This window comes from Amphiprion ocellaris, chromosome 4 (assembly GCF_022539595.1).
Source record: "Amphiprion ocellaris isolate individual 3 ecotype Okinawa chromosome 4, ASM2253959v1, whole genome shotgun sequence".
NCBI lineage: Eukaryota > Metazoa > Chordata > Actinopteri > Pomacentridae > Amphiprion > Amphiprion ocellaris.
In genome coordinates, this window is record NC_072769.1 from 23,409,292 (window position 1) to 23,437,291 (window position 28,000).

General features: G+C 39.3%; 1 long non-coding RNA gene across 1 annotated transcript; it reads left to right on the plus strand.

Annotated features, from left to right (window-relative positions):
- Positions 1–40: 40 nt before the first annotated feature.
- LOC118471804 (uncharacterized) lies at positions 41–27,928 on the plus strand. The gene is made up of 3 exons (XR_004849136.2): positions 41–383; positions 13,592–13,683; positions 25,156–27,928. It is a non-coding gene; the product is annotated as an uncharacterized LOC118471804 (long non-coding RNA).
- The last annotated feature ends 72 nt before the right edge of the window (positions 27,929–28,000 follow it).

A 28,000-nucleotide genomic window follows, 5' to 3' on the forward strand; every position in this document is an offset into this window, starting at 1 on the left:
GGTGTGTGTGTGTGTGTGTGTGTGTGTGTGTGTGTGTGTGTGTGGGAGCTGGTGGGGGTTAAGTTAGGAGAGGCTTCTCATCTGTGTTGTTGGCGCTTATTAAAAGCATGATGCATAAAATCCCAGGTTGTCAGAAAAGTATGCAGGAGGCTCCTGCCGGCTGCTGCACATTCATTCACCACCTGATAGAAAAGCAGACAGGAGCCGCCGTGCAGACACAGAACAGGACAGAGAAACCCCGAAAACCAGCTGACAGCAGTGAGTCTGACTGAAGGAAAACCGGTGGAAATACATGGAGCAGGACAGGCAGAATAAGCTGCTCCTGTCTGCTGGGACTCTGGTTTGATCCATGAGGAAACAAAAGCTGCTCTTCTGGAAGGAAGGTAGGAAAAACTACACTTGGCTATTTCTTCTGTCAACTCTTAATTGTTTGTTGTTAAAATTATTTGTGTTAAAGGGCAAAATTGTCCTCAAATGTGCCAAAAATATCAGTTTAATGCTTTAAGTGATGTAAGATCAAGACTAAAAATCAAAAACTGAGGTTATTTATTCCCTTAGGGTGTGTTTTATGGCATCCTGCAGAAAAAAGAAAATGTTGCTATTACTGAAACTCTTGTAATTCAGATTGTTGAGGGATTTCCTGTTTGTATGGAAGGTGTGCTGGTGAATTTGTAGCTCAGGAGCTGATGTGGATTCAGATTTCTTTTTATTTACTAGTTGTGAGCATGCAATAAGTGCAAACAAATGTGCATTTTTTGGTTTGTTTTTATGAAAAAAAAGTGGGATTCTGTAAAAACAGAAATGGATACGTGTGTTTCCAGAGGCCCAGACTGGATCACCAATTTTTAAAATTGTTTTAAAAAATCCAAGTTCTCGTTTAGCTGCAGTCAGAGGTTGTCAATGTGAATGAAGGCAAAAGGATCATTTTTATTTCCTGTGACATTAGAAGTGACAGATCAGTGACGTAGAGACTGATTATGTAATGTCTCTTCACCCACATTAACTGTAATTTTAAAACGGCACAGTTCCACCAAAGGCTAACACAATGATCATTTCTAAAAAGTACTGTGCATACAATTTGAAAAATGAATGAAAAAAAGGTCATTTGTGGTTATTACTAATAAAGGCTGTCAAAGTGTTAGATTTTAGAGATGAACAAAATTCCTCTCAGTAAGCAGGGGAACATGAATCAATGTAAAAATGTGATTATCTTTGCCAAAAATGATTTCATAAATGACATCAAAATTAAGGAAATTCACTCAAAATGTATGTGACAGAGTAAAAAAATACACTGTGTAATTTAATGCCCCTACAGCTGACAATTCCTGTGACAGAATTAGGAACTTTGATAACAAAAGAAGTTGTTTCAAAATGTGAGCAAAGAGAAGCAGTAATGTAGGAGATCATTCCCTTGCTCTCTCTAACCCTTTCTCCACTTTAAAGGAGCTTCACAGAACGCCTCCACTCTCAGGGTGGAGGAAGGATTCCTTTCTGGATTGTTTTGGATAATTGTGGTTGAAGCTGTCAGCCAGTAAACTACAATTAAAGATTTATCATCCAGAGTCATTTTAACATATAAATGTCCAACACAAGGCAGATTTTTTCCCTCTCAGTGCCAACAATGAAAAGCTTGTAGAGAACGCAGGGAGTTCTGGGTAACGCCACCTGTGTCATTAAGCTCTTTAGAAGTGAGGCTTGAAGTTTTCAGGTTTACATTTGCTTTATGTTAATATTATATTTCTGCTACTATGTTACTTCATGTGCTGCTCATCTAAATCACATCACATTTGGCTTCCTGTAAACCTCCCTGGCAGACACACAGGGGTTTGGTCCAAACTGGCTTTTCCAGTTTTTTGCTGCCTGCACTGAAACACAAAATCCATGAAAACTCACACATTTTTTCATGTGCTAACATAATTGCACAAGGATTTTCTAATCATTAATGAGACTTTCAACACCATCAGCTAACACACTGCAGCATTAGAACACAGGAGTGATGGTTGCTGGAAATGTTCCTCTGTACCTCTATGTAGATATTCCATTAAAATCACCTAGAATAGTCATTTACCACATTAACAACACACTCTAAGAAATTTCCCTGTAAATTTACAGTAAAGAGCTGGCAGCAAAAGTTGCCAGCAGCGCACTGTTATTTTACAGCAATCCCACCCTATTCTACAACAACAGTTTATTACTGTAAAAAAATATTACAGTATTATGCTGTTTAGAGAGCTATTTCCTGGGGTTTTCAAAATGAAAGCCCCAGGAAATAGCATAGCATAGAAATGGCTCAGACAAGAGATGATTTTTCAACATTAAGCTTTTATTAAAGCCAATTCTGTATCATAGTTCAAAAACTGACTTTTTTAACCCATTCAATTTTAGTAACATACAATCATTTCCTCATGCTGAATAGGTTCCCATTCTGCATGTTCTAGTTCAGGTACAATGAGTTTGGTTTCCATTTTTCCTGAACTGTAACAAAAGATTCCTATATATCACTTAAATTATTTAACTACTGCATTGAACACATTCAGCAGCTAACAAATTTCAAGAAATTGAAGTCTTGTAAAATACAATCTATAAAAACAATTAATGATGTTTAACAGGTTGTCAACAATCTGTTTAAAAATTGCATATCACATTTCAGGTACCCTGCCTTTAGAATCAGTCTTTCATAACTCTTGATCATGTTCAATAAACACCTAGTCAAGAAACAAACCTGGAACTGAAGTATTTTATACTGAACCCAACAAAATACTGAGACTTGTTACCTTAAAATGACAACATGAACATCTGGTTGCAGACTGGGCTTTTGCTTTGTGAAAGTGAGGTCCTGTATGGAGAGGTGCTGTGGGTTTACATAAAGTCTTTTTATAAAGGAGGCTACATGGGGATTTACAGTAGATGCCTTCTTCTGGAGCAGCTTCCCAGACCTCTCAAACATCACCTTCTCCTGACTGGCCAAGAAAGAGCCTACAACGAAATGACAAAGAAAGAATATATTAGGTGTGGCAGGCAAAGATCCCTTGAACATAATATGGAACTCTGTCACATTCATCAAAAAAAAAACATACAAACAAAAATAAACAGGAAACTCAAATTATTAGGCAAAACAGAGGCTTCCACTTAAAACAGCTATTTAGTTCAGTACACATTTAAATCTAATTTTTGCAGCCGTTTGCATAACAAGCAAGTTTACCTTTGGTAAGTGGAGAGAAAAGCAACAGGACACATCCTACAATCCTTTTTAAAACTTGAAATTACCTAAATGGTCGAATGCAGACAAGTACATGTGGAGATTTGATAACAGATCAGTGGAGCATCACATTGGATATTTGATGGAAAATTACACGACAGACAGAGATAATTAACCTAACCTAGCTGGATCTGGTTGCTTAGAAATTCATTTTCCTGGTCTGGTTTAAAAGAAAGAGCCAAAGTTGTGTCCACTCTGCAGCCAAAGGAGCGTATGCTAGCGAGCTAGCTGCTAGCTAACAGTGTGGGAAACGTTAGCATTCATGCTAGCGACTTGTGGCTAACACCAAGCAGTAACTAACTGGCTATATTTATGTTACTGTCAAAGAATAAAACATAAATAGACTGACAGAATTAAAAGTAAGGCTGACTTTTTAATAATCACAGTTACCTTGTTCAGTGAACCGGAGCAGGATGGATCAGCTGCAGGTCCGAGGGCCGAAAATCGTCGTCCTCAGTTCTTCCTTTTCTCCTATTTATTCCCTCAGTAATGAGTACAATCACTGATACAGAATATTTTCAACCTCTTTCGTCACTTCTTTGTGTTGGCTGCCGGGGCGGATCTAGAGAAAAATTAATAGGGTGGCAAAGGGGTGGCAGATACATTTTAGGGGGTGGCATGTGTGTGTATATATATATATATATATATATATATATATATATATATATATATATATATATATATATATATATATATATATATATATATATATATATATACTCTGCCAAGGAGGCGGAGCCTTGGCAGAGTCATGTGATGATTGCCATTGGTTTGTCTGTCTGTCTGTTAGCAACATTACTCAAAAATGGAATGATGGATTTGGATGAAACCAACCAGCAGGCGTTATCAAATTGACACAAATACTGCTGAAATAAGTATGTTAAATAAGTAAATATCATTTGTATTTTTCAGCCAATCCTAAACATGAGTTGTTCTTATTAGCTGTCAATCACAATATGTGATTTGATATGTCTAGCAGAAAGGGGAAAAGATTTAAACTGACATAAAGTCAACCTTATACACTTTGAAGAAACCAAATGCTAGATATGTTAAAAATGTTGCTTAAATTTAGCAACAAATTAGATTAAGACTAGACAATGTCTCTCATGCACTGTTTTGGGAAATCTGCATTTGTGTAATCTATGCTTATGTTCCGCCTGCCACAATTACATTATCAATTCATCTAGAATAGAGTCAGAGTCCAGATAATTTATTTATTGTCTTAGATTTGTGGTTTTATATTTTGATGCTCTTTATATGAGACATTTCTTACAGTAATTCTATAATTCCAGTATTTGGATATTCTTAAGAATTAAGGATCTACTTATCCTCTTAAAATTAAAAGATTAACTACATCAGATAATAATTTGTCCAAAAAGGTAATTATTGCGACAGGTGTACCTCTTACTCAGATATATTATACTAAAGCAATATTCATAGCATGTGGACCAGTTGGACCAGAGATAGTCTGATTTACCTTTCGCTGTCTGAGCTCTGCATGCCTTCATTTCTTTCTCTGAACTCTTCCTCCTCCATCTCCTCTCTGGGATGCTCTTCCTCCTCTCTTCTTTTAGGCTGGGAAAAGCTGCTGGTGGTTCCCTTCCTCTTCATTCTTTACCGTCTCCTACAAGAATCACACTGACTGAACTATGTTTTTTCCTTTGATAATCTTCATTATTAACTATGATACAATCTGATGTGTGCAATTTAAACCTTTAAAGAGATACTTAACATTAACGTTTTTTCAGCTGTAAACTAAATATGATTGTACTATGATGAAACACATCAATGTTGGTGTTGTTGTGACCTTGACACCAAAATTATATTAAAAAAAAAAAAAACAGCATTAAACAAGCAGGATGTAGTTTTCAAACGGTGCATGAAAATCTGGTGTGACTGGGGGTTTGGTTACACTTTAATGCCATGTAAAGTCTTAGTGAATGTGTGATTTCTTTTGGCTTACAGTCTGTTGTCAGAACCACAGGTTGTAATTATCAGAAAAAGGGAGAAAAACTTCCACAGACGATCCCCCACAATCGTTCTGTGACTGTTCTCTAACATTAGCTAGCTACATTAGTAAAATTTAGCAAGGCCCAGACTCACTGGAAACCGTGGTTCGTCTCGCAAGCAAACACTTTGTGTGAATTTAGACACTATTAGCATTTAATACGTAGTGAACAGTTATATTAGCATGTAGTCTAACCCAGTCTAACTAGTGTCTTACTGTCACACCGAAGTCCAGCTGTCATCCACATGAGTGAGGTCTAAGAGCAGCTCCCTCAGGGTATTCGTGTCGCCTCGTATCTGTAGCAGCATAGACTGTACAGGACGTGACGTCACATGGTGCATTCGAAAGCACTCGGACATCGGAGTTTCACTCGTTATTCGTCTTTCCTGGACTTTCGCTCTTTATGGCAGGCCACAACCTTTCATATACATATTTTTGAATTAGAACGTTCAGAATTGGGGTGGCAGGCGGGGTGGCAAGGCATCTTCTAGGGGTGGCAGTTGCGACCCTATGCCACCCCAGTAGATCCGCCCCTGGTTGGCTGTTTGCTAAATGTGGTGATGTGCAGGAAAATTTGCCAAAGGTCGGACTGCGCCAACAGTCACACTCAAATCAACCCAAACCAGAAAAATACTGTAATCTGCTGTAAGATTGTACGGTAGCTTGCTGTTAATATTTTGTTCTTTAAAAACACATTAATTTACAGCATTCAGCTGTATTTACAAAGAACGGTATATTACTGTACAAAATATGGTGTATTTTTACAGCAGTTTGTTACAGTGCATCTAGACTGTATTTCTGATTCATTTAATGTTATCTTCTTTGGGGAAAAAATGTTTTGTTTTTTTTAAAAAGGGACATTTCTGAGTGAGCCCAAACTTTTGAGCGGTAGTGTATTATTTATCTAAGAGAGAGACAGCTGTTAAAGCATGTCATGAACAGATGGATGCCCAAATTATATAGTCTCAGAGTAAATACAACACGATGAAATTTATTGCAATTAAAGTCTAATGTCTGTACAGAATGATGCAAATTTCAAGATACAATTCAAATCATCTTTTTTTGTTTGTTTCCTTTGCAAAGTCATAAGAATCATTTTTTAAAAAGCTTTGGTAAACTGATTTTAATATTGTTTGATTTCTCATCAAAAAGATACGATATTAGATCCTAAGCAAAAGACACATTTCTGTCAAACTGCTGCTTCCTTCTGGATGAGCTGCGGACATGCGGCTAGAATACATATTTACAGCATGTGGACATTGAAAATGATCGTGAGATCTCTCTCTGCGCTGACATCTACCAAGTGGAGAGTGAGTCACTTGACCCGGCTGCCTCATTCTTTCTGCCTTTACCATCTCAGTAATAATGAACTTGGCTCGGTGGAGCAGACGGAGGCTGACGGAGCAGATAACAGTGGTTAACTGACTGTCATCTCACCTGACTGCTGCACAGCTGCACAGGAGGAAAACAACTTCAGCACAAACCAGAGTACCAGTCAAAAAAAGCAGGAAGAGGCACAAAACTTGGCTCCACAACAAAGAACAACAGAATTCTATCACAAAATATCCTTAAATTCAAGGAAGGACAAGAGGACGGAGACGGATTTGGAAGAAATTTTCAGGGAAGGTCAGAAATGACACAAGGACCAACTGATTAGATTTTGGCTGTGGAATCAACTCAAAAAGATGCAAAATCAACACATAAAAACATAAAATCACTACAAAAAGATGTAAAATCACTATGAAAAGACATAGAACCAACACAAAAAGACATAAAATCAACACAAAAAGATGTAAAATTACACAAAAAGATGTAAAATTACCACAAAAAGATGTAAAATCAACACAAAAGATGCAAAATCAACACATAAAGACATAAAATCAATATAAAATGACATAAAAATGACCACATAAAGATGTAAAATCAACACAAAAGATGCAAAATTGACGCAAAAGTGAAAGCAGAGTGAAAATACTGGTTAACAACAAGCTCAACATGGATATTGTTACTCCACCATGGAATGTGCCACGTGACGACGTCCATCTGTTTGTCCGTTTAAATGAAGGGGTATTTAAAGTGTTCTCCAACACACACCTGAACTGCTGTACACAGCTGAAGATAAACAATGTTGGATTGCTGGCCTTTACTCTACTATATTTGCTTTCTCCTAAAGAAACTCTCCACAGTGTAAAAAGTGAAGTGCTCTCTTCTCTGATTGCTTGAATCTTGCTGTAAATTCAAAGATTATACTCAGCTTGTACCTTCATTCAAGCACAGTTGAAAATGTCTGAACTGAACCCATTGTTTTCAATAGTGTGCAACTGTCAGCCGGTGTATTTTTACAGTACTGTTGTGAAAGCCACTTGTGCATCAGCCGTAACAGCCGTCGCACCGACAGACACCTGAGGAGAAACAGGAAATGAGAAATGACTCATTATTCAAGTACAGTACAGACAGCAGTGAGTCCTGACACAGACACGGTGAAGAGCACTGAGAGAGAGGAGCATGTAGCTGTCAATCACAGGCCCCGTGGCCCCGCCCCTCTCATTAAGAAGGCAAACAAAGAGGAAGGAGGGAGGAGGGGGGGTGTGGATGAGGAGGGAGAAATCAGACACCAGAGCCATGAAACCAACTGACCCCATCCAGTACCCATCACCCCCTGACACACAGAGGGATGTGTGTGGAGGGAATTGCTTAGATGTGTGTGTGTGTGTGTGTGTGTGTGTGTGTGTGTGTTGGGGGGGTGGACTTCCAATCCTTTTAGGATTATGCCCCCCTCTTCTCCTCTCTCTGGCTCTGTTCTTCGCTCTTTCACTCTGCTGCCCCTCGGGCAATCACCTTAAAACTTGCATGGCCAGCGCTCATTCAGATATCTCTAACAATGCGTAGCAGTGGTAACCATGTGAGCGCTGGCAAGGCTCGCAGGAATGCACAGATTCAGTTCCCTGTCAGCGTCCTTGTAAAAAAAAAAAGGCAGGAAAATATTGAGGGCGATAAAGCATTTCCCAGATGTCTTGAATGAAAATGGCAGCTTAAAGCACAGTTATAGAAAAGCATAAAAATCAAAACAAAACATGATTTCAGAGCACATGTAATCATTGGTTGGCTCCAGTTCCGTGTATGAACATTAGATTCTTATCTTTGAGGTGATAGTTTTCTGAACTTAACGGGAAAAAGAACTGGAGTGATGCATGCTTTTAAATGACCCTCCCAGGTTACCCACAATCTAAATCAGATCTACTTTTATATGATGATTCATTTCATCACTTTGGTCTGTATCCGCTGATAGCTGAACACAAGACAAGACAATATTCCGCAAAAGGTAAAACAGTCCTGCTATACAAAAACTAGCAAACAGCATGAAGTCAAAACGCTGCCTTCTGACAAATCAGTGAAGCTGGACAGCCCGACATCAATTATCCAAACTAGGAAGTGGTGCTTAGCGGCTGTAGGTTAACAAAATGGGTAACACAAAAGAGAAAACAAAAAATAATACAAATGGAATGATCACTTCACGCCTACAGTTTACATCCACATCTGCCCAGACTCAGACATGAAGTGAAAGTAGCTGTTGGCGTGACTTTACAGAATGTTTCAAACATGGATTTTGCAAAGAAGCTATAAATTCTGAAACGTGGAGCTTCACACACTTCTTCAGACCTGCAGCACAGTTTCACGATTAGTGTCAAAACAAACGTGAAATGTGTCCAATTTGCCTCCTTCTGTTCCTGATTCATGGCTTTAGAAGAACATCATGATGCAACAGTGAAACTGACCTGTGATCTTCTGGACTGATCATTCTTAAAATCATGGGTTCATGTTCATCACAGCTGGTGATGCTGCTGATGTAAGAAGTGTAGCTGGAGCTCTCACTCTACGTCACTTTGGATATGAGCCTCAGCTAAATGCCTTAAAATGTGGAGGTACACCTTCCCAAACAGCTCCTGATCCTGTTCAGAGCCATATAGGGGCAGAGGGCAGGAACAAGCGCTCCCTTCCTGCCCCTCAGCCTGCACACGGGAGAGAATTGCCATCCGTCCTTATCTCCAGGTCCAGTCAACTAGAGGCGGTGAGAGAGTTTGCTCCATCATCAGAGCTGGCCATTTGATAGGATTCTGGCACTGCAGCTAATCAATCTGCAGCACAGAGCTGCCAGAAGACCTGTAACAAAGCTCAAAGAGCCTCACAAATGGCCCAGTCCTGGGGATAAGCCTCTGCACAGGATTACATATTGATTTTGAACGTCTAAAAAAGCTTATCATATAAAACCGCAGCAGACTACAAAAGTAGCGGAGTCTATGCATGAATCCGTCTTTCAGAGAGCAGCATCAACTTTCAAATACAGAGACCCCGAGCATGAACCAAAACAGAAATAAATGGTGGAGAAATCAATGGCAGGGATGAGGTACGGTGGCACATTGTTAGCTGGGAAATCACAGCTCGACCTCCCCTCTCCACTGGGGGGTGGCCGGCAGACAAACAAGGCAAACAGCACCGATGTTCATTTGCGCATTTGTCAGTTTAGGAGTTTATTGTTCTTTTTGGCCATTTTAGCAGCTTTAAGGACAGCAAAGTCATCCGCTTTGGTGCAAATTAAAAAATCAAATAAAATATTGGATTCAATTGCAACCAGGTTTAGTTCAGACATTCAAGGTTCCCAGAGGATGATTCCAATTAACTGTGATGCTCTGAGTTTAAATCTCACACCACCATCAAATGCCTTTTTATTCAACACCTGCCTCACTGTGGCCACATTTTACAACATGCTGTCTGCAGAAACTCAGAGAGAGTGCTTACATCACGTGGTTTCCAGTTAATGTTTCCTGAAACCTGACTGATATTTTTGTATAAATTAAAAGATTTTTATGGGAAAGGAAGTTTGATAGCAAATGGATGGGAAATGTGACAGATGCTGCAATCATCCACTTAGTAAATTTTGAGTTTTTAAAAAAATGAAAAGAAAAAAATAAACAGTGATGTCAGTCTATGAATTGTTTTCTTTTTTCATTTTTACTTGCATACACTGTAAGAATAAAATTGTTATTTATATGGTAAAATTCCAGTAGCCGTGGTTGCCAAAATGCTATCACAAAATTAGAGTAAAACTTTTTCTTCATGTACGATACAGAGATGTAATAATAGTGTTGATTTTACACTTAAAAATGTGCTTACTGTAAAAAGAAAGTTTTAACTTTCAAAAAATGTTTGTTGTACTCAAAAAATTACATGAAAATACTTTAAAAACAAAATTTATGTGACTTATTTTAAATATTACAGCATTTTTCCATTATCAGCACAAGAGTTAGTGTATTTAACATGTAATATGTGTATTTGTAGCATGATATATATACAAAATTTCTGGTCATAGCAGTCATAAATATTAAACCATATGTCTGTTATTAACACAAAAGTATATCAGTTTGATCGGGACAAGCTGTGTTTTTTACATGAAATCAATGCAAAAATGTTACTTGTTATAAATATTATGGCATGTTTCTATTATCAGCACAACAGTATGTACATTTAACTGTGAAAAACTGTATTCTTTTCAAGAAATAAATGTAAAAATTACAGTATTGAATATTATACACATACTGAAAGAGTTTTATCCTGATGACTTTATTTACAGTGATTCTGTGTTTTATAAATTGTATGAAACTGTTTTAGAGTTTACAGATTTTTACTGTCATGGCTTAACAGTTTTTCTCCGTAAAATTTACGAGCATTTTTTTTTTTTTTTTACAGTGTAATGCTTTGCTTTTTCTCCATTTGCCTTATAATTAGTACTGAGGTCAGTAGGCCTTTCTTGGAAATATTACAGCTAAACAGCACCGAACTTAAATTATTAGGGGACTTTTTAGGAAATTGGATGAAAAATACATCATCAATACATGTGACTCATGTACACTCATTTCTCAGGAAACTTTAACCTGTTAGGTGTTAATTTAGGCAGCAGATAATGATTTAGTTTTAAATTTTTGATAAGAAATGTGAGTCTGATTTTATACATTTGGTTTTTAGTAGTTTCAGTCAACAAATACTTGTGATGTTTTAGTCCAGTTGTCATCAGTGACATTTAGATTTCTGTGTCATTAGCAAAACTACAGTTAGTTAGTCTTCATATAACATTTATGACCCTCAACAAAGCCAATATTTCATCTTTCACAGTGGCATTCACAGTGCTGCATTCAGGCATCGGCACTAAAGTGTCCACATTAAGTTTTGCAAGTGCTGGATGTCACCTGGTTATGTTTCATGGCATTTTCCTGAATGTAATTGTCAATTTGTTGGTGGCGGCAGCGGCAAAGATAACATTCAGCCTTTATTCATTATTGTATATAAAAACTGCTTATAAAAAGTTGCATGGAAACTGAAGAAACAGAGCCGGGCAAGTCTCAGTCAAACTGCTTTTCAATGTGGGATAAAGTCTTTACCTGCTTCTGAGCATTAATTCACTGAATGTCACATCCAGCGGTGGCCAGTGGCTCCCAAAAACACAAAGGTTTCATCACTTTCACACTTCAGGCTAGCAGGAAATCTTCATCAGCGGAAGTTAGAGGACACCCCTAAAAACACACACACACACGTCATACTTAAAACAAACAGTGCAGAGGAAACAAAACCCGCATGTCCTTGGTACAAGAGGCAGTGGCAAATACAGCCGCTTCCCCTCCATCAATAATCCGCACTTAATAATCAGGAGATTAACTGATATCAGGTGTGCAGATGACTGGCGGCTGTAAACAACTAAGGATGATGGGAGGAGGGAGGGAGGGCAGCGCAGCAGCAACCACTCCCCCCTCATTCCGTCCAAACATAAAACTAATTAGAATTGATTTATTATGGATCAGGTACCTTATCAGGTGAGAGAGGGAATTACCATGGCGAGCCAAAGGGCTGCGGCAGGTCACTGCTGAATGGTAAAATCAATCTGAGCTGACTGTTCCGCATCCCAAGGAGAATACAGCTCAAACCTCTGCATTCTCAGCAGCTCCAAATCATGTCAAAAGTCACATTTTTACCTGTAAATATCACTCAATAAAAACGCAGGCATCTCCAGATGTTGCCAGCATGCACAGTGCTGAGGGAAATGTTCTCTGGCAGCATGCTGTATTTTAATACACAGGAGAAACTTTGCATTGCTGAGTGGATCGGATGATGCCTTCCTCTCAGGAAACCCTCCTCTCTTCTTCCTTTCTTCTTCTTCAGCCTCTTGTTTTTCTGTGACTGGCGTCAGTTCAGCAGCTCTCCAGCTCCTTTTCTCTCCCTGGGCAACTTTGAAAACTTCATCAATATGTTAATGACTTAATCTTTAAACACTTAAAGAAACCATTAATAAACATTGATTTGAACACTTGCCACCACTGACTCACATTAATCCAGTGCAAATAGCTGATACACAAACTGCAACGGAGGGCAATTTGTGGAGGATTACCAAGAGAAAATGGACATGAGAGACATTGATCACGCTTTCTGTGGCGGGGATGAAATGAGGCAGATTCACACCATCATGACTCGCCCTTTTTGCTTTTTCTGTTGTTGAGGTCAACAAGCTTTTTAAAAGAATAATATCCCCTGAAATAGAAATTATTTACAAACCCAGTGATGCTCCCAAAATTTCATTCTCAACGAGACCACACACAGTCAGCAGGTTTGGCCCTGAAGCTGAATGAATTAAACAGCAGCTAAATTCATTTTACCTCAATATAATCATCATGCTGCTGTCTCACAACGAAAGAAAAATGTTGAACCTAAATGGACAAATGATGCAAGGATGAGTCCATTACATCAGCATAAGATGCTCATAGAAGAGCTTTCCTCTCTTGGCTTGTCCGTTATATTACATTGATGTTCTTTGATTTCTTTAATTAACAAATCCTCCTTGTCATTTTCAGATGACACAGAAGCTGTGGTAGCTTTTACTAGGAGCCACGGATTTATGGTGCTTCAAGATGTTGAAATAAAAATGTTGATTGGAGTGGTTTATATAACTTTACAACTATGCAACGCTCAGTAACGCTTGTTTACTGTGAACAGGAAGATAAGATTTCCAACAATGTGATGTGCCACATTAGAATGTCTGTTCTATACACCTGGATGAATATGTCTGGATGTTACAAACAAAGCAATTGTGAATGAACATTGCAAAGTATTCTGGTGCTCTGTTTAAACTAAAAGGATTTGGGAACACAGTACACTACATCATCAATCGTCACCGACTCCCTTTTTAAAAAAAAAAAAAAAAAAAAGCACTGCGGCATAACTTTGTTCTGCTCTGCTACTTGCAACTGGACAGTTAACACACTTTCTATTTTGTGTTGCAGCTGGTGACCAGACAATCCACTCAACGTGTCTTGGACGTCACATGATAGTGGAATACACCTGACCTCCAGTGAGGATGTATTCAGCTTCAATGGTACGACTTCCCGCTGCTTGTATATGGTATTTTATCAGTTCAGCAACAGTTTAGGCTGCTGTAATTGAAAAAAAAAAACAAACATATTATTTATATATTCAGATAATAATGTGCGAAAAATAGCATTTTTTGTTGAAAGATCTCCAGCCACAGAACAGATCCACTTCAGATATTTCATTATCACATTCCCCCAAAATGGCAGGAATTAAAATGTCACTAAATCTGAGTCTGATGGGTTACTTTGATGGATGTACACTTATTACTCAGTTTTCCTGTTTGGTAGTACATGGGATCTTTAACATAAACTATTCTAGTCAAATGGATATATTCATATGATATTTACTAGCATTCACTGCTAGAAAGTATGAGGGCCTTTTTCTGGCACACAGATTAAGGAAATCACTGATCTCAAATTATTTAACATTTATGTAAAACGTGTTTTCACTGGGAGCTGCACAGTGGTGTGGTGGTTAGCACTGTCACCTTGCAGCTAGAAGACCCCCAGTTCATGTCCTGGCCTTCCCAGCATCTTTCTACATGGAGTTTATATGTTCTCTCTGTGCATGTGTGGCTTTCTCCAGGTTCTCTGGCTTCTTCCCACAGTCCAAAAACATGCTGAAGACAATTTATGATTCTAAATTGTCTGTAGGTGTGAATGTGAGTGTGATTGTTTGTCTCTATGTGTAGCCCTGTGATAGACTGGTGACCTATCCACGTGTCTCCTGCCTTCACCTGAAGTCAGCTGTGATAGACTCCAGTCCCCCGCGATCCTAATGAGGATTAAGCGGTGTATAGATAATGGAGGGATGGATGGATGGATGGATGGATGGATGGATGGATGGATGGATGGATGGATGCATGGGTGGATATTTTCACTGGAATCTGTTTTATTAAAACACCCACAAGAATGACTCAAAAAGGTTTAAAACATGCAGGACTGTTGTGATGTCCTGGCTCCCAAACCTGAGAACTAACGTTAGTTTCACATTAAATCCTCTGATACACCACAGTAACTATACATGGCTATATTTTTTGTAATGTTGGCTGATGTTACTGATAAATAGCTGATGTCAGTGTGAGATTTCTAAATCAAAGAACTCAACAAAATAATAGAAAAAGGACAGACATTATTTGGCATATTGTTCCTGCTTGTTTGTCTTTTTTCGGCCACTGAAAACCAACTGTTGTTATGCCAGTGATAAGGATAAGAGTATGGACTCAAATACAAAACTCAGCACACAGTAGGAAGGATGATAGAAAGCTCATTGTTGTTGGTCTTGTTGATGGTGAGGAAGGCTTGGTGAGGATCCGGGGGAAGGTGTCCGGTTGGATGAGAGGGAACTTCAGCGGTAGTTTCCTGGGAGGTCTGTAGGGTTAGGAAGGTGGAAGGTGTGACATGGAGCAGGTGTGCTAGTTTGACTGACTGTGATGACAGGAGAAGCTGATCACAGGGGGTCTGGAAGTTGAAGGTGGATGGAAGTTGGTGTTGTTACTGGTAGGTTTGCACTGAGGAATCACTGGAGAGCGCAAGATGTACACTGGAAGCACACAACTAGAAAAAAGGTTTCCTGACAACAAGGGAGGCACTGCTAGGATCATGACCAGACTACCTGAACATAACCTTATCAAACTGGAGTCGCCAATGGCTCATGAAAACACCATCTGCACTGGGGGTTACAAGACCAGCCTCCATAGTTGAGGTCTGCCATCTTATGTGCAGTCAGAACCTTCAGTCCTGCCCCACTGAGGCTGGAAACAGCATGCATGAAATTAAATTTGGCTAAAGATGATGGAGTCTGCGTAGAGCTGAGGTGGGGTGAACAACAGTAAGTAAATATAGCTGAATGCAATAATTAGACTGGTGAGGTCATACCTAGTTTAGTAAATACAGTATATGGTGCTGATATTCGGCCTTTACATCAAATCAGATATTCAGAGAATTCCATGTTTTGGTTGGAGAAGCATCTGAAGATATATTTCAATCATTGAACTAATCTGTCTAAAGTGTGCTTTAACCCTCCTGTTGTCTTCATTTATGGGCACCAAAAAATATTTTTCTCTTGTCTGAAAAAATTCTAAAAATTCTGCAAAAAAATTCCCCAAATTTCTGAAAATTTGCAAAAACTTCGGGAAGAAAATTCCAATAATTCCTTAAAATTTTCCCTTCAAAGTTTTATCTTTAAAAAATCTACCAAATTTGGCAAGAATATTCTTGTAAATATTTTCAAAAAATGAGTAAAAATCTTCCAAAAAAAATCCCAAAAATATCTAAAGTGATTACATATATATCAGTAAAACTTCTAATATTTTCTTTAACAACATTCACAAAAAAATCAACCAATCTTAAAGAAACATTTTAAACATTTTTTTCCACCAAGAAATGTTCAAAAATTCCCAAAAATGTTGAAAATGTGGACATCAGAAGTTTCACTGTGACAATATATTTTTTCCCCACATTTTCAAACTGTAAAACGAGTCAATTTGACCCGCTGGACAACACCAAGGTTAAAGTCTGTTTGTGTATCAAATGAATGTGGATGAAGTGTTGAGCCTTCAGAATTGTGTATATAAATAATTGTGTTACATAAATTACAGGCTTAACGCATCACAGGAAAGCATCAACAATATAAGTATCAGCAGATACATGAATGTAATATCTAGAAATGAGGATTTATCAAAAGAAATCTCAACTCCAGATGAATTTCTCAGAGGACGAAATTCTCATCCTCAACAAATGAAACATTTGTTGTAAATGACACTAAAGGTCCATCCTAAAAACACAGATGTCTCCTATGTTAACCACTCATGTGACCTTTAGGATGCTGATGTCTGGGGTCAAAGATTTAAATAATGCTAAAAAATTCTATATATAAATCTTTTATTGTTTCTCATGTTTCAGCTGCATGATATTTTCTGTGATTTGTAGTCCAGTAATGAAACTGTAAGACACAGCAGAGTGGAAGATGGAAACAAAGACTGTTCTTATGGAACAAAACAAGCACAGGCAGCTGGCCAAGAGATTTAGGCCACTCGGCTCCGAGGCCGGTCAGCTTGGTCCCTTGAACCGCGACCCCTGAGGAACAAACCCAAAACCCATCACGGGAAACAAGGAGCTGATTTTTGTGTGTGGAGGCGCTGGATTTGTTCCCCAAAGGTCTTTGTACTTGTCGGAGTGAACGAAGCCTCCATAACCAAATAAGATTAAGATCGCAATCGGAGCCGGTGCTACATTAAAAAGATAAGGCTAATGAGAGTGGCCTGCTCTCTCAACACGGTTAGCTACCTCTCATCGTCCGCTGATTAAAAACGGGACGTTTTCTGAATGAAAGAGAAGTGACTTTTTATTAACACTCCATTTGGGTTATTAAGATTAGAGATATCAAAAATGTGTTAGCATTTAGTTTTATTGCTTTTGCCTAATAGAAAGCTAAGTTCTTGTCAAGATCTAGTGCAATTATTGTATTTATTCACATCCAGGTTGTCCTAAAAGAGTTTTCTTTCACCGCTCAAATAAATATCTCAGGGATAACACCTTTCACACAAAGCTAAAATCTCCTAGAAGCCCCACAGACATGGCTTTAAAGCCCTCGTTGTGTTGTTATAGTACATTTTTCCTGTTTGCTTTAGATAACAAATCTTTGGTTGACCCCAAGGGTTAGGGAGCATTACAAATTAATCCCAGTTTTAATAAGTCTGTCTTAAGCCTGGGATCTTTACTAGAAAAGAAAGAAAGAAAGAAAAGGGGGAGGGAGAGAAGAAAGGGATCTGAGAGGAAAAGAAATATATTAAACCCTGTGATCACAGGCAGCTTTTCTTGTTTGTTATCCCTCCGTTTTACCTTTAATCCAATACTTGCTAATCCAATTTGTCTTTCGGGCTCCGACCCTAACTTCTCCTCATCTTACAGCTTTCTCTTAAATATGCCTGAGCCTCCAGACTGAGTGACCGCTCTTCGTTTCACAGATCTGCTGGAGCAAACTCAGGATTCTGGGATGTATATGGAAAAAAAAAAGTTTTGGTAGTCATGAAGAAAAAAATAGTAAATTGGTGCATGTTGACTGCTCATGGTGCGAGAATGAAAACTAAGAGGTTGTTCTAGACAAGTTGTAGCTTCAGCCTGAATATGCATGAAGAGCCATAATCAGATCTTGGGCAGTCACCCACTGAAGGGGAATATTGGGGAACACAAAGGGATTGATTTAATTACTTGGAGTGGGCCTGTGCTTTGGAGCTGCCTTGTTAGGAGGGAGTGAAAAGGCTGGCAGTATCCTTGTGCTATTTTTGTGAGGGGGGTTCGGAGGGCTTGAAGAAGGGTGGAAGGGGCTGCAGTTGCAGATGGTGGGGGTACGGAGGTAGTCTAGCTTCTTAAGTCACCAAAACTAATCCCGAGTATAAAGCTCTTCTGATTGAAAGGACCTGCATTGATTGCAAAAAATGGACATAGTGCATTCTCTGTTTAACGTCAATCTGGCCAACATTCATCCTGTTCAGTCACCTTCTCTCTGCGGCAAATTGTGGCGATCATATAACACACAGTCTTCCTTTTATTTAGAACATAAAAAGAGCTAATTTAATGCCTTTTCACTGATATTTGTGCCTGGGGGTCGTGCTAAAGCTTGCAAATGTGTTCGACTGACTGGGTCTGAGTGACCTGCTTTGTTGCAGCAGAAATTATTCATCTTAACAAGTAATTTAGTCTTGTAAATCGTTCAAGAAAGCAGAAGCTGATTCGGCCTTTTACGTATTTTCATTTGTTCCGTTTTACTGACTGTCAGCACCTGGAGATGAGACGTTCAGAAAGGATTTTTATTTTTTTTTTAAATGAATCAAGGATTACTTTACTATAAACACTTAAATTGTCATAAAAGAAGCAACTCAAATCAGCAACTTCTCACTCAAAAAACAGTTAATACAAGGTAAATTCATTACAGACATGCATTCATATTTTTTTTATTTGACGATCTTTATCAGCATGTTTCATCTCTGTGCTGCTCCCCCCTCCAGCATTTGTCTTTGTCCAGAGATGATGACAGATTCAAGGGCCTTTAGAGGAAAACAAAGCACTTGAGATATTTTGAAGGAGGCGTAGATGTGCGACTCCAAAGCAGATCTCACCTGATAGATCCCTGAGAGGTGTTTTCATCAAAAGGCCTCCTTTCTACCATATAGACTCAGACAATAAGCCAGTCAGAGTGGATTCTAGTGCCTTGTGCTCAACAGGCACCGGTGACAACGAAGCCCTTAATCATCTCATGACAAAAGCCAAAAGGCATCATCCTATTAAGCAGTGTGCCTCGCCGCTAATATGAGCTACTGCCCAGGAACCTTACATAGGGCGCTGTGCTATTAAAGTGCTTCTGAACCAGCCAGCGGGAACCTAGGCCCATTCACCTTTCATCTGGGAGCCTGTTGTTTGGTGGCTATAGTTGAGGCCGGCTCAAGATGTTAGTGATCTCATTACAGCGGTTGTGAGAAACCGCCTCCAAATTTGAGCATCTCCCTTCCCTTTCTCTCCCAGCCTTTTCAATTTTCCCAACCCACGATTCTTCCCGCGTCAAAGGCTTCGCCCTTGCGTGGTCATAAATTGATTATTACTTCAGGTTCACAAATATGCCATTTTCCTGAAAAGTTTACTCATCCGCACCCCCTGTAGCCCTCTCTTTCTTATCTTTTCTCTTCGGGGAGGTACCCTGAATGGGCGGCCAGGTTGAAAAGCGAAGAGGCCCCCGGCATCACAAAAAAACGTTCAGATTTCTCATTTAGTTGTCTTTATGCTGCGAGCGCCATGTGGTCCTTGAAGGTGTTGAAAACATGGGAAGCACCGGAGGGATCAGAGCAATCTCATTAGCATTCGCTCAGAATTGGAGTGGCCCGGCTGTATGGCGAGGCCGAGTTCTCTGTCGGCCCGAGACGGCCGCCTCTGCTGCTGCGCCCTCCGCCTCTTTGTGTCTTTGTGTTCTTTCAAGATTTTTTGTCATGTTGGGCTGCTTTCCTAGGCAGGACGTTGCCAAGAGGATCATGGGAAAAGACAATATCATCACTGTCCTGGACTCGTCAACATAAAAGTGAAATTGTACAATGAGACTCGGTGAAGTCTTATTATTTGTTCTAAAGGAAAAACCTATTAGGCGCTGCTAACAACCCTCAAAAAACAAAAACCAACCTTTACAAAATGGCCGCTGGGAACAGAAAATTTAGATTTACTACCTAAACTGAACCCGGTCGGTAACAATAAAGCTGGATTTCTTAAATTTAGACAAGTGAAGTTTGTAACTTAAAGCAAAATGTATCTCTGTCTCTCTGCCAGTAATGTCGTCTGGATGTCGTGTTGCAAGTACATATGTTAGTAGATGGTGTTAGCTTAACAAGCTAATGGCTTTTAACAGATGAACTACAGTAAAAATACATGTTGGAGGCTTGCCACCAATTGTGGATTTTTACACAGTTTTACTTCTAATAATTAAGAACAGTTACATAGCGGTGGCCTTCTTGACGCCTCCTGTTGGACATTAGTGCAGCAAAGCGTCTGGACAGTGTTAGCAGAAGTAAGGGTGATTTCGGTGGTGAATTAGATGGATAGAAAAATGTCATAAAATAGGGACAGGAGTTTGTGGAGAACAGTTTTGTTCATTACAGACTGATGATCTAGATATAATAGAGCTCTGACTTCAGGCAGCTCTGACGTAGCTAAAACAACTTGTCACAGTGCTATAGTATGTTTGAAAAGCAGGCTGTTTCTCTTTCCTATGTGCAGCAGCTTCTGACATAGCAGATATCTGCAACGTCATTATGTGGACTAAAAAGATGAATTCAAAAGATTTGTATTAACAGAACTCAAGCTCAAGGCCTGGACTAGCTCAATTGATTTGAAACATAAATATCCTGATTTGAGGGCAATTAAAGAGATTTTTTTAAAAGAAGAATTGAAGAATATTGGATTATTGAATATGAACAATACCCATTCAGTCTGGCTTACCAATAGTAAAATGACTCACCTTATGTTCTTTTTGCATTTTAATAAGTGTAATAACAGGACAGGACATTTGTTCAGTAGTGATATTTCAGTTTTTTTGTACAGGCATGCTTTCAATGTCAACTTTCTTCTGTCAACTTTCAGAATTTGTTTCAAAAGTTGAAAAGTGCTAACTTGCAGTGTACACAAATTTCATTGACAGCTTCTTTGTCTCTTTAGCTTCAGTTTATCTGTTAGTCCAGCACAGAGGTTTAACTCATCTCCTTTGTGTCACCTTTGTCCCAGAAATGTTTGATTTAGCTACAGTCTGTAACTTACCTCACAACAGCATGTTTGTTGGCTTAGTTGTGCATTTTGACGTACATTAAAATGCAGTAAAATGAAGGCTTTGCCCCTGTTGTTAAAAAGTGCTGATGGATTTATATTTTTCATTCCTTCAGACCTGTGTTTTCACTTCCATTGCCCACAGTGACACCTTGGAGCTGCCCAGAACAACCACAGCTGTCAAGGTCACCTCCGTGGGACTCGGTCGTCACTCGCTCACCTCCTGGTCGGGGAGATTTGCAGAGACGCCGCTTTTCAATATGTTTGGTTTAACTGCAGTAATGATGTGTTATATTTATTGCAAAGCATGCAAATGTCACCAAACCTTTTCTGGTAGACGATTAAACTGGGCAACAGGAAGTGGCTAAGTGATGTAGTGAAATGTGTAATGGATGTAGGCCTCAGTGGAAGAGGATTTATCTGCTAAATCCCAGTAGTTGGCCCTGCTATCATGGACAATGACCCTAAATAATGTCAACAGCTCATTTCCACCAGCTCTGTGTGTGTGTGTGTGTGTGTGTGTGTGTGTGTGTGTGTGTGTGTGTGTGTGTGTGTGTGTGTGTGTGTGTGTGTGTGTGTGTGTGTGTGTGTGTGTGTGTGTGTGTGTGTGTGTGTGTGTGTGTATAAGCTGCTAGCGGTGCAGCTCACTGATATCGGCTCATTTCTGTTCCGCTCACCACTTTATACTGAACAAAGCAGCAGTCGGACGTTTGATTCGTAGGTGCTGAGTCAAAGATTTTCTCTCGTAACGTAATCCAAGCTTCAGCACACACAAGCATAATTACTCCTCAAAGGTTTTTTAATTCAGTAAAATCAACACACATCTGTAGATCTTTTGATTTGAATAAAGAATCGTTTAAACTGTATGATTGACCTCGTAGAAGCGTGGTATCAGTTTTTACTATTTGTGGTTTAGGCACGCATTAACATTCATACAAATTTAATCTACATTTATACTTCTTTTCTCAGATATAATGATGAGAATAAAACATTCTGACCACAATGCCAAACACTTGACGGTTCGGTTCGAGCTCCTCCATTGTGAGAATTTCTTGCTTTTGCTTGTTTTGCATTGGACTGTTAATCAAAAACTAGCAATTTGAAGCCTCTTTTTACCTTTTGGAAGACCAAATGTTCAAGTGATTACCTGAGGAGACAGTGGTTGGATTAATCAGAAGTAGCAGCTGCTGCTTTAAATCATTTGTGTTGTTGTGTTAGATTAGTTTGAATGGTTGCTTATTGTTTCCTTTCAGGTGCTGCTTCTGTTACGCTCATATCAACTCAATGTTCTGTCGCTGTAAATGTTGGCATGTTGCTTTTGTCATTTTCTTCTTCTGTAATTAATTAGACAAAGTCTATCGGTGAATCATTCAATCGATTTTTGGTTAAAATGCTTCTTTGTGCCTCCTGCTCCCCAGCGCCAGCCCAGATTAAAGTCAGTCATGAGAGTGAGCATGAGCTGAGGACAGGGGAATGAGCAAATCCAAAACACTTCAAAATTTGTCATTAGTGTGGCGCTACATTCTTTCATTACCGAGTTTATCAGAGCAACCAGCCATAAGGCGCAGGTTCATGCACCCTTGAGCACAAAGACTCAAGTTGTTCTACATTTACAGAATCATTTAACTTCTTTAATTATTCTTTAAATTACAATTGCAAATAAAGACCCTGCCCGTGGTGGATATGCATGGCCTGCAAAAGAGCAACATTTTTAATGATTACTTTGCATCGTACCAAACTAATCTCCCATGGACAAGAAATGAATGAAAAAGGGAAGATTTTCTCTGCCATTCTACTTTAATGGAGGGTGCATCCGTCATCAGGCGCAGTGACTGTTCTGGACCAGATGTTGCAGAACTAACCAACAATTGGGCTGAAAATAGAAAAGGAGCAGGGGCGGGGAGGTTGGAATAAATTAATTGCTAATTTCTCAGTCTTTGATGGAATTAGGCTCACTTCTTTCCCCCTATGTGCTGTGTGAATGTCCATGCGTTAAACGTTTTTTCTTCTCTCGCCACCCCCTCTCCCCTCTTTGCTTTCCTGACGGTTAAGGGCCACCCAGAGGAGAGTGAGTGATGCAAAACCGAGGAGTAATCCCTCTGTTTATCTCGGCTTCGAGGCTCGGCCCCAACCTCTGCCTCTATTATCCCAAGGATTTAAGGCAAACTTTCATTTATTGGCCGGCCTCCGTTCTCTATCCCGGCTCCTGAGCTCAGGATACCCCCTCCCAGAGCCTCTGTCCCAGTGTGAGCGGATTTGCATAGAGCAACAATGCATGTTGCCAGGGCAGTGGCCAGTCAGCGGTGGGACAAGCCTGCTCAGAAGCGCAGTTTGCTCAGGCAGCACATGGCTATAGAAGAATGTGGCCTTCAGGGGGGAAGGAGCAGCACCTGCGTGGCGTGGCAGCCAGGCCTTACTACGCCACCGAAAGCAGCAGATGTACCACAATATGGACACCGACTCCCCTTTTCCCCCCTCGTTCACACAAACGAACAAACAGGGCAGGAAGTGTCCGGCCAAAAATTCACAAACGGGCTTTTGGAGGAGGGTGGAGCGTCGGAGGAGAGGCCTCACCTGCTGAAGAGGTTTACCTGCTGCTTTACAGTGTTGGGCGATACCTTGGTGCTCGTTTCCTCACATTCTCCCCAATCTTCCCACAATAATAAAGCTCTGAACAGCTGCTGTAGTAGGATGCAGAGGACATAGTGGGGATTTATTCTTGTTTACTGAATATCTGTGGATTGCTGCATCTAGCTAGTAACTCATCCCATGAACATTATGTCTGCAGTTTTTAATATTAAAACAATGGAAGGTCCACACTGCTTTGACACAATAATGTGAGTAAAAAAGATGCACACGTGATTATTTACAATTAATTCAGCAAATGTATGAGCAAACAGCATTATAACTATTATAAAAATAAAATAAATCAGATGATAAGGATGATAAATTATCTGACTTAAGAGAGATATCAAGTCTTCCACTGAAAACAAAACAATACAGCAGGATTTGTTGATGATTTTTAAAAGCAGATTGGTTTAGATATATTTTAAACTATTTTTTAGATAAAATAACAGTAAAGGAGGGTTTTGTTCTTTTGCCATCAGGTGTTTGTAGCTATAGAAACCTCTTCCAGTAAAAGAACGTCAAGAGGAAAATGGATAAAAATGCTGATACATGAGTGCCTCGGCATCAAAAAAGAAATTAATGAATCAACAATCAATGAAATAAAAAGACAACAACAAAAAACAAACCATTATACTACATTTTCACTTTTATCTAAAGTGACCTAATAAACTCTAAAATGACAATAAATATAATAAAACAGGAAGAAATATCTATAAGAAGTCAAAATAAATTAAAATGTCAATTCATTTTAATTGCTTGGCTACAGCATGTAGATAGAGATGGACACTGTTGTCCTGTCTGACATGTTCCACATCATCCTGCAGCTCTAAACTCTCACCAGAGCACCAAATAATCATAATAATAATAATAATAATAATATAGTCACCAGCAAATTCACTATTTCCTCTAAGTCTGCTAAATACTACAGTGAGAAGCCATTTTAGAGTTTTTTTATGTCCTCAGGAGGAAATAGTGCCAAGAATATGGAATATTTTCTACACATGGGATGTTTTGACCATGTAGTCACACGTTGCTGCATGAAGCCTCAGATAATCTGCCTGCCAGACTTTGAGCTCGTTTCCCCACATTCTGCTGGCTGTCACTGTTAGTGTGATAGCGTGCACGAGGACCGGGTGACCATATGTTCCTCGGGCTCTCGTGCACTACGCCGTTGACTTGCCAGTGTTTGGGATGAGTGTTGACAGAGCAGTGGGGGGACACAATGTAAAGCGGCGGCCTGCAGGGAGCCCAAAGCCCCTTCAGCCACAGGTAAATAAAGACCACCCACCCCCACGTCCACAGGAACAGGCCTTATCTCCACCCGCCGCTTCCCTCCTCTCCGCACACCGGCACACCCACAGATCGCAGAAAAAGGAAGATATATAAAGAGCAATGTGTGGTTTACCTGAAACCTGAGGGTCATTTCCACTTTGAATACTGCCCTCCTCTCCTCCAGATGGACCCATATCAGTGACTCATTCTCTGGAGCTAAATTGCCGTAGCTGCTCTACGCTCACATATTTCTCCTCTTGTTATCTCTTTTCCAGCCACTTCATGGGAAACGACCACAAGCCTCCAGCCAGATGCTTGTGTCCTCTCCCTGACATCATTTTCACGGATTCCCGGGGAAGAATGATGAAGTCCATGTCATGTAGTTCTGTCATGCTGCTTTTATATTTTCCTTAACTTCAGTTGTTCTTGTATTTGTAGCCTTGTATGAACAAAAAGCAGTCAGACAGGACAAATGATAGGCCAGGTGATATCTGCAGGTAAATCTGAGCAGGAGTTATGGGTAGAGCAGGTCAAAGTTCAGTCACTTTATTTCTATCACTCATTGATGAGTCTTTTAATACATGGGAAAACTGTACAAATAGGATTGAATTATATTCTCACAAGCTGCAGGTTTTAATCATCAATTCTAGGTTGAGCCATATATTTCTGTAAATCTGTTAGCAGGCTCCAAAGAAGTATGAGGAGTTTTGGTTGCCCCCTTTCTTATGTTTGAATTTTGAATTTTTGAGTTCACAGGTTCAGAGACATAAACTACCATTCAAATGTTTAGGGTCACTTAGAAATGTCCTTATTTTAGAAATAAAAGCAGCTTTTTTCAATGAAGATAACATTAAATGAATGATAAATCCAGTCTAGACATTGTTAATGTGGTAAATGACTATTCTAGCTGGAAACAGCTGATTTTTAATGGAATATCTCCATAGAGGTACAGAGGAACATTTCCAGCAACCGTCACTCCTGTGTTCTAATGCTACATTGTGTTAGCTAATGGTGTTGAAAGGCTAATTGATGATTAGAAAACCCTTGTGTAATTATGTTAGCACATGGATAAAAGTGTGAGTTTTCATGGAAAACCCCAAACTTTTGGACATTAGAGTACATCTTCTTCCCTGCATGTGACACATATGAAGTGTTTTTGACTTTTAAAGATTCCCTGGTCAAAATCAACATGTGCAGAGTTCCTATCATTTTTTTCATTGCGCTCTACATCACCAGCTAACCTACACTTTCTCTTCTCACTTCCACCTCATCCTGTTCTGTGGTGTGTGGGTCAGCCTGCTTCAGTCAGCTGCTCCCTCCACCTCTCTTGTTTTCTGATGATCTATGTATCACCATCTCCATATCTGATGTTGCAAATTTCACATGGTAGTTGTGTAAGGCACATAAATCCTAACAACTAGAGGTCTGCCCTGAGCACCTCCACATCGTCAAACGTGACACCACTTCTGTTAACATCAGCTGATGGCCTGAGGGGCAGCATCATGTGTGGAGCTGCTGCAGACTTGTACTCATGTGAAGTCATTTCAAGATGTATTATTTGGCTATTTGAACATTACTCATGCAAGGCTTTCCACTGGATATTGATTCAGGAAAGCATCTGAACAGTGTTAGCAGAGCAGATGGCGGCTGCAGATGGCGATGCTGTGAATTGCAGATATCTGTAATGAGAAATCCTATTCACACAAGCAATACAAGTTATGTCTTTTCTCCTGGAAAAATACCATTGTAGATATATAAAACACTCTTTGTTACTGAGAAGAACTGAATTACAGATATCTGCGATATATATACAGTCTAGTGATTGAATGTTAAAGCAGTTTGCTCTGTGTGTTGGACCTGAAATACTTCTTCACTATAATGTCACTTCCTTGGCCTATAGATGTTCACTACTGTTCAAAAGTTTGGGGTCACCCAGGCAATTTCATGTTTTCCATGAAAACTCGCACTTTTATTCATGACAGAACTTATTTATAACATAACTGCACAAGGATTTTCTAGTCCATTAAAAATCAGCCATTTCCAGCTACAATAGTCATTTACCACATTAACAATGTCTAGACTGGATTTAAGATTCATTTGATGTTATCTTCATTGAAAAAAAAACTGCTTTTCTTTTTTAAAAAAAGGACATTTCTAAATGTCCACAAACTTTGAACAGTGGTGTGTGTGTGTGTGTGTGTGTGTGTGTGTGTGTGTGTGTGTGTGTGTGTGTGTGTGTGTGTGTGTGTGTGTGTGTGTGTGTGTGTGTGTGTGTGTGTGTGTGTGTGTGTGTGTGTGTTTGTGGCCACTTAGAAATGTCCTTATTTTTAAAAGAAAAAGAAATATATATATATATATATATGTATACACACACACACACACACACACACACACACACCACTGTTCAAAAGTTATACATGCAGTTTTTTGCAGCTTCAAATACAAATTATATAAAATTCATGTCTTTAAAATGAAACATTACACATCGCGACCTACAGAACACATGCTTACACATGCACGGTGGTAATGGACATGAAATGTGTGACATTAAATATGAAATTCATTTTTTCACAAGAACAAATATTATGTGTCAATATAATCTTATTGAGTGGTGAATTTCCAAAAACGATGAATGAATTATAATGTGAACATGTTTACATGACACATTTGCATGTTTTGATGTGACTTTTTTAAAAAAAAGCTTGAGTTGATGTGGTTGATTAAATATCAAATATCACAATGTTCGTAATCATAGTCATCTATGTGAAGTATTCTCCTTAAGTGACGTTTTTTAGAAACCTCCAGACTGAAAACCAGTTTTGATCCAGAGCTGTCCAGTTCATTTCCCTCCTGAACACACAAACAGACTCACTGTGTACAATAAAGAACTGAGTCTGGCACTGGACTGCACTTTACCACCATCTCACTGCTCATTTGGACTAATTCTATTTACATGTTTATATCTTTTGAAGATTTTGTTTTATCTGTATATAGTTTTTCTGTTTTTAATCTATAGCTGGGAGTCACCAATAGAAATGTCGCTGTGTGGAAACAATGACAATAAAGATTCTTGATTAAAATCTGCTTTTCATCTGGGAAGGATTTGCGTCCTCCTCCTCC